Genomic DNA, 10,954 nt, shown 5'->3' with positions numbered 1-10,954 from the left:
TATACATTTCAAAAAATTCCAGTTACTTTCGCTAAATACTCATATACAAATAAAAACTACAATTTTCCACTCTCAGCTACCCGTTACATGTTAGCAGCTAACTGCTACTTGCTTCCAGCTAATACCTAATTTTACCAAACACTCCCATAAACTATTTAAATGATATCATTAAATACTCTAGATTACAATAAGCTTAAAAAATAAATAAGATAGTTTATATGCCTCAAAACACAGGTCTAATATTTATGATTAGAGAAATTAAATATTTTCCTAATTTTCTTCCTAATTATCTTCCTATCCATTTGAAAGGGTTGTCTAAATGGTAATATGAGGTGTTTTTTTAGCCAACCCCTGTTTAATCTATCTATTAATCATAACATAAATTAAATATCCTCATACATTTTTTCCTATTTATCTTTGTACCCATATAAAATGGTGACAAGTGTTATATTTAGATAAAATTAATGATATTTTAAAACATTTGTCATCATTTCAAATGAGGTTGGTTAAAAAGACACCCCATATTACACTTGGTTACATATGAGACTCATGATCACTAGTAAAATAAAATCCATTAATCACGATAATTATTGACACCGGGTTTATTGCTATATTTGGTTTACGTCTTCTTCTCTTTGGACATAAGATAAGATAAAAAGGGGATTGTCCGATTGCAATCGATGATGTTCCATGTCTCTTGTCACCATAATTGCATGGCTTCAAGATACAATTTTTGTAAAAAAATAAATAATTATAACCCGATTTATATAATATCTTTGAAGTCGATCATATTCAATTTCAAATGATTTTTTCTAATAATTTCCAAATTATATGAATTTAATCGTCACCTTTTAACGAGTTTCGGAGACTCAACTGTAAATTTTAGATATTTATAGAAAAACATTTATGATTTATGAATACGAATATCATAATAGCTCTATCAGCTTTGGTACTATTGAGCGGTCAAGATTTTCCTCTAACACCCTTTAAAATTGTCAAACACCCTCAACTCAACTCAAGTCTTTCCTCATATGTCAGTTTTTACCCTCTCTCTATACGACTCTTTCTCGTTGTTTTCTAGGGTTTTTGCTCAGGTACGTTCATCATTCATCCATGGATGCAATTGATTGTGTGGACATGTTTCTATGGTTATGTTGGCTGTTAGATTCTACAATAATTTTGGTTTTATGAAACGTGTTTTATAATTCGGTTCCGTTTAACGCTTGCTTTTTGACAAATTATGCGCTCTGTTCTCGAATATCACAACTCAAGGCTTTCTTGTTGACTTAAAATTCTTGATTTCCTTTTTCTTTCTTTTGCCAATGGAGTTCAATTATAGTATATGTTTACTTTTTAGCTGTTGCTGGATTACCTCAAATAATTCTGTTTTTATGCTAGAATCCAGTGATTTTCAACTATTTATGATCCTATAAATTCACAAATTCGGTCGACTTTTACACGAATAATAGATATTTATCTCCTTTAAAGCTGATAAACTTTATGATCTGAATGTTGAATGTTGAGGGATTTAGGTGATATGACTTTTAATTAATGATTTCATTTTTTGTGGTAGATAGATAGATGGTCATGGATGGGCTATGGAAAGCGGATTATCGGCTATCGAACTTGAACGCCACCAAATTCAATGGATCTGCCACAGTTCTATCAGATCAGAAGTTTCTTAACGCCATGAGTCTCAACGAAACATTTCTAGATCGAAATTCTACTACTCATACTCCCGAGTTGCCTGATCTGGGCCTTAGAAGATCCAGTCCTTCTTCTAGCTCAAACAATGAAGGGGACCTTCATGAAGATTTTGACCTTAGCGACGTAGTTTTCAAGTACATAAACCAGATGCTGATGGAAGAAGACATAGAGGAGAAGACTTGCATGCTTCACGAGTCTGCTGCTCTTCAAGCTGCAGAGAAATCATTTTATGATGCTCTTATGGTAAACGACCCTCCTTTCTGTAGCCCCCATCCTACAGTACCTCTGTATGATAATGATGGCAGGGAGGAGATTACCTTAACGGACTACAATTCTTTCATAAGTGGTACAAGTAGTCTTAGTTGTGATGTTAGTGATTACGATTCCCCTCTAGTCCCAAGTGTTTCTGTCAATCTTGATTCACAATCCAGATCTCAATCATCTTACTGCTCATCAAGCTGTAATAGTAATGGCATCGACGGTTTTACGGATTCGCCCCTAAGTATCCAAAGTGTTTCTGATATACTTGGCAGTAGCAGATCTGCTATGCAGTTTCAAAATGATATTGCAGGATTGAGTAGGTTCCTTCTCAGCAATGAAAACAAGGAAGAAGCTAATGATTTGGTTATCAAAGCAGAGAATAAACATGAAATCAATTCCATTTCCATCCCTGAAAGAACAAGAGGAAAGAAAAATCCTTACCCCAAAGATGTTGATGATGATGGGAGGACTTCCAAGCAATCTGCAGTTTACACCGAGCCAACTGTTCGATCCAAAATGTTTGATGATGTTCTACTTTGTAATGGAGGAAAAAACCATCTTCATTGTGATGTTGTCCCTAATGGGGTGAATGGAGTGCAACAAAAGGGTAATGGGGGAAAAGGTGGTCGTGGTAAAAAAGGTGTGAAAAAAGATGTAGTGGATTTGAGAACACTGTTGAGCTTATGTGCCCAAGCTATTGCAGCAAACGATCAAAGAAGTGCAGTTGATCTACTGAAACAGATAAGAGACAATTCATCACCAACAGGTGATGGAATGCAAAGATTAGCTCATTACTTCTCAATTGGTCTTGAAGCACGAATGGCTGGATCAGGTACTGAAATCTACAAAACACTCCTTTTCAGACCAACATCAGCTGTAGATGTGTTGAAAGCTTACCATTTATACCTCAGTTGTTGCCCTTTCATAAAGATCTCAAATTTCTTCTCTAACAAGACAATCTTGCATACTACCCAAAACAAAAGAAAGGTTCATATAGTCGATTTTGGCATTCTTTATGGCTTCCAATGGCCTTGCTTCATACAACGTCTTTCAACCAGACCTGGTGGGCCCCCCGAGCTTCGAATCACCGGGATCGACTTCCCGTGTCCCGGGTTTCGACCCTCACAACGGGTCGAGGAAACGGGTCGCAGGCTAGCGAATTATGCGGAAACTTTCAATGTCCCTTTCAAATTCAAAGCCATAGCTCAAAAATGGGAAACGATCACAATCGAGGATCTTGAATTGGATACTGAGGAAACCCTAATTGTGAATTGTGCGTATAGGTTTAGATATCTTCTTGATGAGACAGTGATGGTGGATAGTCCAAGGAATAAAGTTGTGAACTTGATTAGGAAAATGAAACCGGATATGTTTATACAAGGGGTGGTGAACGGGTCCTACAATGCTCCCTTTTTTATAACAAGATTCAGAGAAGCTTTGTTTTTCTTCTCTTCTTTGTTTGATATGATTGAGGCTAGTGTGGGGCGTGAGGTTCTTGAGAGGATGCTGATTGAGAAAGGGATATGGGGACAAGAAGCCATGAATGTGATTGCTTGTGAAGGTGGTGAGAGGATTGCTAGACCTGAAACTTATAAACAGTGGCAGGTTAGGAATATGAGAGCTGGATTCAGGCAACTCCCATTAAATCAAGAAATCTTGAAGATGGCTATGGAAAGGGCAAGGTCACGTTACCATAGAGATTTTGGGATTGATGAAGATGGACATTGGATGTTGCAAGGATGGAAAGGAAGGATTATGGTTGCATTATCTTGTTGGAAGCCTGTTTAATTTCTAACCATGTCATGTGTTTTTACTTCCTTCAATGGAAGAAAGAAAGAGAAGAAGAAGATGAAGATCAAGCACGGGATGCTGAATGCTGGATGGATGCGATGCTTCTCTTGGCTAAGTTTAAAAAGTATGCTAATTTTAAAGATTTTGTTATTTAATTCACTTTTGTTTATATCATTATGTAAAACGATACATTTCTACTGTGTTTTGCAATTAGCAGGCCATGTCTGCTTCTGAATGTTGGAACAGTGACAAATGAAGCATCCAGGTTAGCTTTTTATTGTCATATCCAATAGATTGTGGAATTGGGAGAAAGCTTTTTATTGTCATTAGAAAAAAAAAAAAATAGTAATATAGGTTGCTTAATATATAATTGTTCATGTAGTTTTGTTATTATTTAATGAAATTCAATTTCTTAGTGGAATTTGTTTTTTGTCATGATGTATTTTATTGTATAGTGGTGTTTGATTTTATTGAGGTGATGTTGGAAGATGTTACAGGAACGTGTTGTACGAATGGTATGCAGTGTAACTGGACATGTAATGTATGCTTTGGGAGGTAAGCATTTGTGTTGCGTGAGTGTGAGTGTGAGTGCATATTAATTAATAATAATAATAATAATAATAATAATGATAATATTGCGATCACATGGGGGTGATTCTGATTCATATGAGGGCTGAATGACGTCATGGATTACAACATATGAGTTTGGGGTTGAAAGTGTCTTCTTGTCTCTAATAATGAAAATATATAGATTATTATTATTATTATATTTAATACGCCTGTTGTATAATAATAGTTTTTAAGTTAATGAAAAATATATAGATTATTATTATCCTCATTTGAAAATCAGTGAAGACTTACCACTGCAAAGGAAATAGGTAATATTAAAAGAGAACACCTATTTTGGGAGTATGAAATAAATTGATTTTTTGTATTACTAAATACTAATGTATCAAGTAAAAACAAATAATGATACTGCATGAGTTGGTAGTGTTTTGAATACGGAGAGTCCTGATTATGATGAAATTTGACAAAGAGGGAGGTTAAGATTAATAAGATAGGTTATGTTATGGACCTATATTTGTCTCCATTCAAAGTTCAAATTCAAGAGTCAGTTAGCATAAACAAGTTTGTGTATAAATCTGGGTTGGATTGGGTTGAAATTACAACATGGTTTTGTGACTATTAGCCCAATCAAGTTGTTAGTTTGTTTTTTTAAGAAGAAATGAAAATATTTTAGGTTGTGATGGGTTGGGAATGCTAATGGTGATCAGTTGCAACCCCTAATGTTTGCGAATTAAGATATTGCCATATTGGTATAGTCGTCTAAAATAGCTTTTAATTTTTAAATGTGATTTAATTCAGTGCTAGCAGTGCTATTTGAAGCGTTATCATACGACAATAAAAAACTATTTTTTGCTAATTTAAAAAGTACAATAATACTATGTAAAAAAAAAATCGTGTAAATTTGGACCGGTATGCGGAACACCAAACACTCTAAACGTAAACATAATTATTGGTTTGATTGTTAGACCATTTCCAATATATTTTCATTTTCAGTTTTAACCCAACGTATAGATATAGTAAAGAATTGGGTAATAATGTTTATTTTTCAATTCTTTTTCTTTTTACCAAAAAAGTACAATAGTTTTGTAATTAAATAGATGGATGAAAACAACCCTTTACTATTAGAGGGTGTTTGGATAGGTAAAAAAAAAAAGAAACTTATAGCTTATTGCTTATTTCTACAGCTATAAACTAAGTTTAAATGTTTAGATATCAACAGTGGTTATAAGCTAAATAAGTTAACTTTAATAAACATTATTTTGATTGTTCCTTTATGAATTATCCAATATCAAATTTCTCGTAACCCAAAAAATATAGGAGAAATATCGATTAGGAACATGAACTAAATGATCCTTGAAGAATCTAGTGATCATATTCTATTTCTACCCTATTTCTAATAATCGAATTGATATTTTTTGATGGTGTTCATGGCGGATTTTGTGAAAGACATGACTTCGAAATTAAAAAAACTTGACAAATTTGAAGGGAATGATTTCAGACGTTGGTAGAAAAAGATGCATTTTCTATTGACAACATTGAAAGTGGTGTATGTGTTGAGTACTCTGAGCTTGGAGAAGTGGAAGATGAGATGCTGGAACAAACTCAGAAGCGCAGTAAGTGGGAAAACGATGATTATATATGCAGAGGACACATTCTAAACGATATGTTTGATTCCTTGTTCGATATCTACCAAAATGTTGAAAGTGCGAAGGCATTATGGAAATCCCTTGAATTAAAAATATATCGATGAAGATGTTTCTAGTAAGAAGTTCTTAATGAGTGATTTCAATAACTATAAGATGGTTGATTTAAGGTCCTTAATTGAACAATATAATGAACTCCTTCATATATTGGGGAAATTTACTTTACACAAGATGAATATGGACGAATCCATTGATGTCTCAAGTGAGATTGATAAACTTCCCTCTTCATGGAAGGATTTCAAACACAATTTAAAAAAAAAAAAAGAATTGTCTTTGGTTCAATTACGTAGTCATTGCGCATAGAAGAATATATTTGGGTGAAAGAGAATGCCAAAAATAACGAAACAAAAATAAGGGCAATGTTCAATCTGGACAGCTGTAACGCCAATGCTCCAGTTTTTTTTTTTTTTTTTTTTTTTTTTTTTTTTTTTTTTTTTTTTTTTTTTTCATTTTAGCGTTGATTCCATAAAAAGATTGAAAATTTGGTCCATACGCTAAGCGTACGAGATGGGTACGCCGAGCGTAGGTCCTTAAAGTTGGTCGCGAAATCCCTCGTGTATGCTAGGCATACGTGTTTGTACATTGGGCGTACTCAAGCAGAGGGAAACCCTAATTTTTAGGGTTTTCTTCCCTATTTAAAGAACTTTATGGCCTTAGACCCTTTCTTACCTCCAACCTCCATCTTGAAACCCTAATTTTTGTGTGTGAGTTTTGAAGCTTTAGAGTGACATTTTGGTGTTCTTGGTGGTGAAGGGAGACCTTTAAAGTTATGGTGTTGCTCTTAAGCTTTTGGATCCAGATTCTTCTCATTTTGTGCATCTTATGGAGGTATAAAGTTCATACCTTGGAGCTTTCTTTGCTAGATTTTGTTTAAGCTTAGATTCATATTCTTTTTGTCCCAAAGCCTTGATATTCGTGGGTATGTGATACTCCAAAGCTTTTAAGTTGTCATTTAAGATGTTTTAGGGTGTATAGTGTCACAAAAATGCAAGCTTGGTCCTTGGTATTCATCCATGTAAGAGTTATGGAAGTTTAGATGATAATATAAGTTAGGGTTTTGGTTTTGAGCTTCGTTTTCCATGCAAAGGCATAAAGTTTGCAACTTTATGGATTTAGACGTTTTATTAGGTTTGGATCTGAAGTTTGGACATTAAGTCTTAACCCATTAAGACCTTAGTTTAGAGTTTGGAACTCATGTGATTACACTAGGCATAAACCTGAGTACGCTGGGCGTACATGGTTATGGCCCCGTAACCTTTCCATGGATCGACTGTACGTTGGATGTAATGTGGAGTACGTTGGGCAGACTCCTAGAAAATCATTGGGCCATTTTTAGGCCTTGGGCCTTGATTAGTTGGTTTACGTATGGGAAGGGCAAAATGGTCTTTTTCCCTTAATAAGATAAAAGATTATTTGGACCATTGATTATGGGTTAAAACCCTGATTTTAATTAGGGTTGTCTTTGGGTTTTGATTAGTGAAAGGAGTCGTGTTAGCAGCAGCAGCTTGAGTCTGAGATTCGGTTATCTTCAACTAGAGGCGAGTCTTCTTACCACACTAGTGGGTTGAAGGCACCAAGGTCGGCCCACTGATTCGTACGTGTAGAATGTATGCACTTATGTGACTATTACCGATGTGCTTGTCCGATATATATTTAGATCCAATCTAGGCTCGGAGTCATTATGGACTCGGGGTTGATACAGACCCGATGAAACTATTTGTTGTTCCATGGGGCTGATACGAACCGGGGGTTGTTATGAACCTGACACAATCGCGTGTTGTTATATTTATGTGTATGATGTATGTGGTATTTTGGGGAAGATCACTAAACTTTGTGCTTATAGTTATGTTTTTGGTTTCAGGTACTTCCAGTACTAAAGGGAAGGGCCCGACGTGATGGCACAACATCCTCCCCCTCATGATTTCGGCATTTATGATCTCTTTTATTATGAGCTTTTGTGATAGTTTGTATTTTGGATTATTTTGAAACATGTGATGTTTGGGATTGATGAACTTAAAAATAAATTTTTTACTTATGAATTTTGGGTCATTACAAGTTGGTATCAGAGCCTTGGTTTGAGGGATTCGAGCACACTTTCAGGTGTGTCAGAACCCAAAATAAGGAAATAATAATCTTTTCAAAAAAAAAATTCAAATTCTGAAAATATTTTCACCAAGTAAAAAAGGAGGGGTGCGATGCGTGCAATCATCCCAGCTCAAGTAAGTGATTCCTAAAATACCCATATCTATGTATTGTCATTAGTATGCCTGATATATGAATTACATGCTATAATAGGGATAAGGATACCTTCAGGAATCGTATGATAGAATTTCTTGATTTGTGTGATGCCTTATAGCCTAGGGGATTTGGATGTTATGTATTGATTAGAATCGATATCGGCTCAATTAATTGCTAAGTGTATGCTCTACAAGTTATATATGTTTAGGATCATATAGCCCTAGAATGATCGATTTAACCTCATTTCCTATTCCTTGTTTTGTTGTGGACTTAAGGTAGAATCATCACTTGACAGTCTTTGTGATCCCATTTTGTGTATAACACGCATGCATAGGGCAAATGACAATGTTGATTGAGATTCTTTGTATGGTAGAGGTGGCCAGATTGAGAATTCCTAGGAGAGCCTAGGTAGTGTCATAGTAGATTTTGTATGTTGTATAACATAGGATTGGTATATAGATTTAGTGTGGTGACTTAGAAGAATCATGTAACACCTGGTTCCTGATACGTACTTAAATTCAAGTAACTCCATGTTTTGCTCTGGGACTCGACGAGTTGGAGGCCTAACTCGTCGAGTAGACTTGACTTTTGATCGGGGGGTTAAGTGACCTACTCGACGAGTAGGACTGTCTAAATGAAACCCTAATATTTGGGTTTGCACCCTATTTAAACACCTTATAACGCCCTAACCCAGCCCCCATCGTCCCTCCCAACCCAGAGAAAACCCTAAATGAACCCTAAGCCTCTATTGTGTGTTCTTGAGCTTGTTGGTACCTTTTGTGTGTTTTTGAAGTTGGAAAGGAGGAAGGAAGCTTGGGAGTTCAAGTAGAAGCAAGAAGATCCAGAGGTTTTGCTCTATTCTCAACTCATTCAAGGTAAAAAGTTGGAACCTTGACCATCTATCTCCTAGATCTTGATTTGGGGCTATTTCCTACCCTTTTTATGAGTTTAGAGAAGCTTAAATTGGATTTTGTGGGTGTGCTTGGAGTTGCACTTCAGATTTATAAGTATTGGGGGTCCTTATGGCATAAAGGTGCCAATTTGTTGCGATAAGCACCCCATGCATCTTGTAGACTTCTTTTTATGGTCTTTTGAGTCAAAACCCCCATGCATGGACGCCAAGATTGGGATTTTACGTATGAAATGGACCTTTGGAGGTCAGATCTATGGTTTTGATCATAAAGGTACTCGACGAGCCTCTTGGGTGACTCGGCGAGTCAGGTCTCTTTTTCCCCAATGTCTTTTGGAAGTGGTTTTGGTTGAGTGGAGGGGACACAAAGCCTGTTAGGTGGTTTGTGTTGGACTTGAAGATCAAAGGACTTCACGAGTTCAAGAACGAGCTCGACGAGTTCAAGACAATTTCCCAACCACATGAAGATAGACTCGACGAGTTCAAGGAGGACTCGGCGAGTCATAGACTGAACACCTTCATATGGATGAAGATGAACTCGACGAGTTCAAGAACGAACTCGGCGAATCGGTTGAAGATAGTTTGATGTATTGTTGAAGGTGAACTCGTCGAGCTCTTGCTAGATTCGATGAGTAGGGACGGGATGATGGCATTTTGTGGATATGGGGACTCGGTGAGTTATTGGACCAACTCGGCAAGTCGAGTCAACCAGATGTTGACTTTGACCAGATGATTGACCATTGACCAAGGTGTTGACCTTGACTTTGTCCTGGACTGGAGTTGACCCTTGTAAGGGTTACGAGTATGGATTGATAAGTTAGAAAAGTTGTTGTGTAGGGATCGAGGATTCGAGGAGAGTTGGTTTTCATACCGAGAACAGTGCAGACATTACACGACTTTGAGGTGAGTTTCCTCCTAGTAGGAGTGGGTCTACGGCCACAATGCCGACCCACAAGTAAGAATGTTGGATAGGTGATCGTCTTTGTGATAATTAATTATCTAGTGTTGATATGTGATATGATTATTGTGTCTGATATAATTATTGTGCTTGAAATGTTTATTGTGCTTGATATGTGCTAACAATATTAGGGGGTGAAATAGTCTCCGGTTACCGATTGAAAGATACCGAAGGGGAGGGTAGCTCCTAGTTATTGGTTGCAAGATACCGAAGGGGAGGTTAGTTCCCCGTTACCGGTTGAAAGATACCGAAGAGGAGTCCATCTCCTGTCTATGATCGACGGTTACCGGTTTAAAGATACCGAGGATTATGCATTATTTGGTATGGGTATGATGGGGGAACTCACTAAGCTTCGTGCTTATGATTTTCAATTTTAGTTTCAGGTACCTCTTCATCTAAGGGGAAGGAGCTGGTAAGGTAACAACGCATCGCACACACATGATTCCGCATTTGAGAACCTTGGGATTGTAGTCTGATACTATACTATTAAACATGATGTTTTTTTTTAAACATGTAACTATGGTTTTGTGGTTTGATGTGATATCAGTAATGTTTTACTTAACAATTTTCCAAGTATTATAATTAAAAACATAATTTTTTTTGTCTCGATTTTTAAGGTGTTACAAATCAGGGCGGCTTTTGAGGAGGGTACAAATAAGTGTGGAAGGTAGCATTGGGCCCATACGACTGGAAGCACATGATTTATACTCAAGACAACGAGGGACATGTGTATTCTAAGGAGAATTGTATAGTGAGAGTTCCCTCGAGTTTTATGCTGATCATTTATATGTTTGTATTTCAATTTGAGTATGTTCGTGA

The 10,954-nt window shown here is 36.4% G+C and overlaps 1 pseudogene across 3 annotated transcripts; it reads left to right on the top strand.

Moving 5' to 3' along the window:
• The first annotated feature begins 955 nt into the window (after positions 1-955).
• LOC145032927 (scarecrow-like protein 9 pseudogene) lies at positions 956-4,180 on the top strand (annotated as a pseudogene). 3 transcript variants are annotated; one of them, XR_013677233.1, is made up of 3 exons: positions 956-1,094; positions 1,578-3,883; positions 3,977-4,180. The product of XR_013677233.1 is annotated as a scarecrow-like protein 9 pseudogene, transcript variant X1 (transcript). The 3 variants fall into 3 exon arrangements; XR_013677235.1 differs by having other exon boundaries at positions 3,974-4,180; XR_013677234.1 differs by having other exon boundaries at positions 966-1,094; positions 1,574-3,883.
• The last annotated feature ends 6,774 nt before the right edge of the window (positions 4,181-10,954 follow it).

This window comes from Lactuca saligna, chromosome 2, assembly GCF_052625555.1.
Source record: "Lactuca saligna cultivar CGN05327 chromosome 2, ASM5262555v1, whole genome shotgun sequence".
Classification (NCBI taxonomy): Eukaryota; Viridiplantae; Streptophyta; class Magnoliopsida; order Asterales; family Asteraceae; genus Lactuca; species Lactuca saligna.
This window is presented reverse-complemented; position numbering and strand designations above follow the sequence as displayed.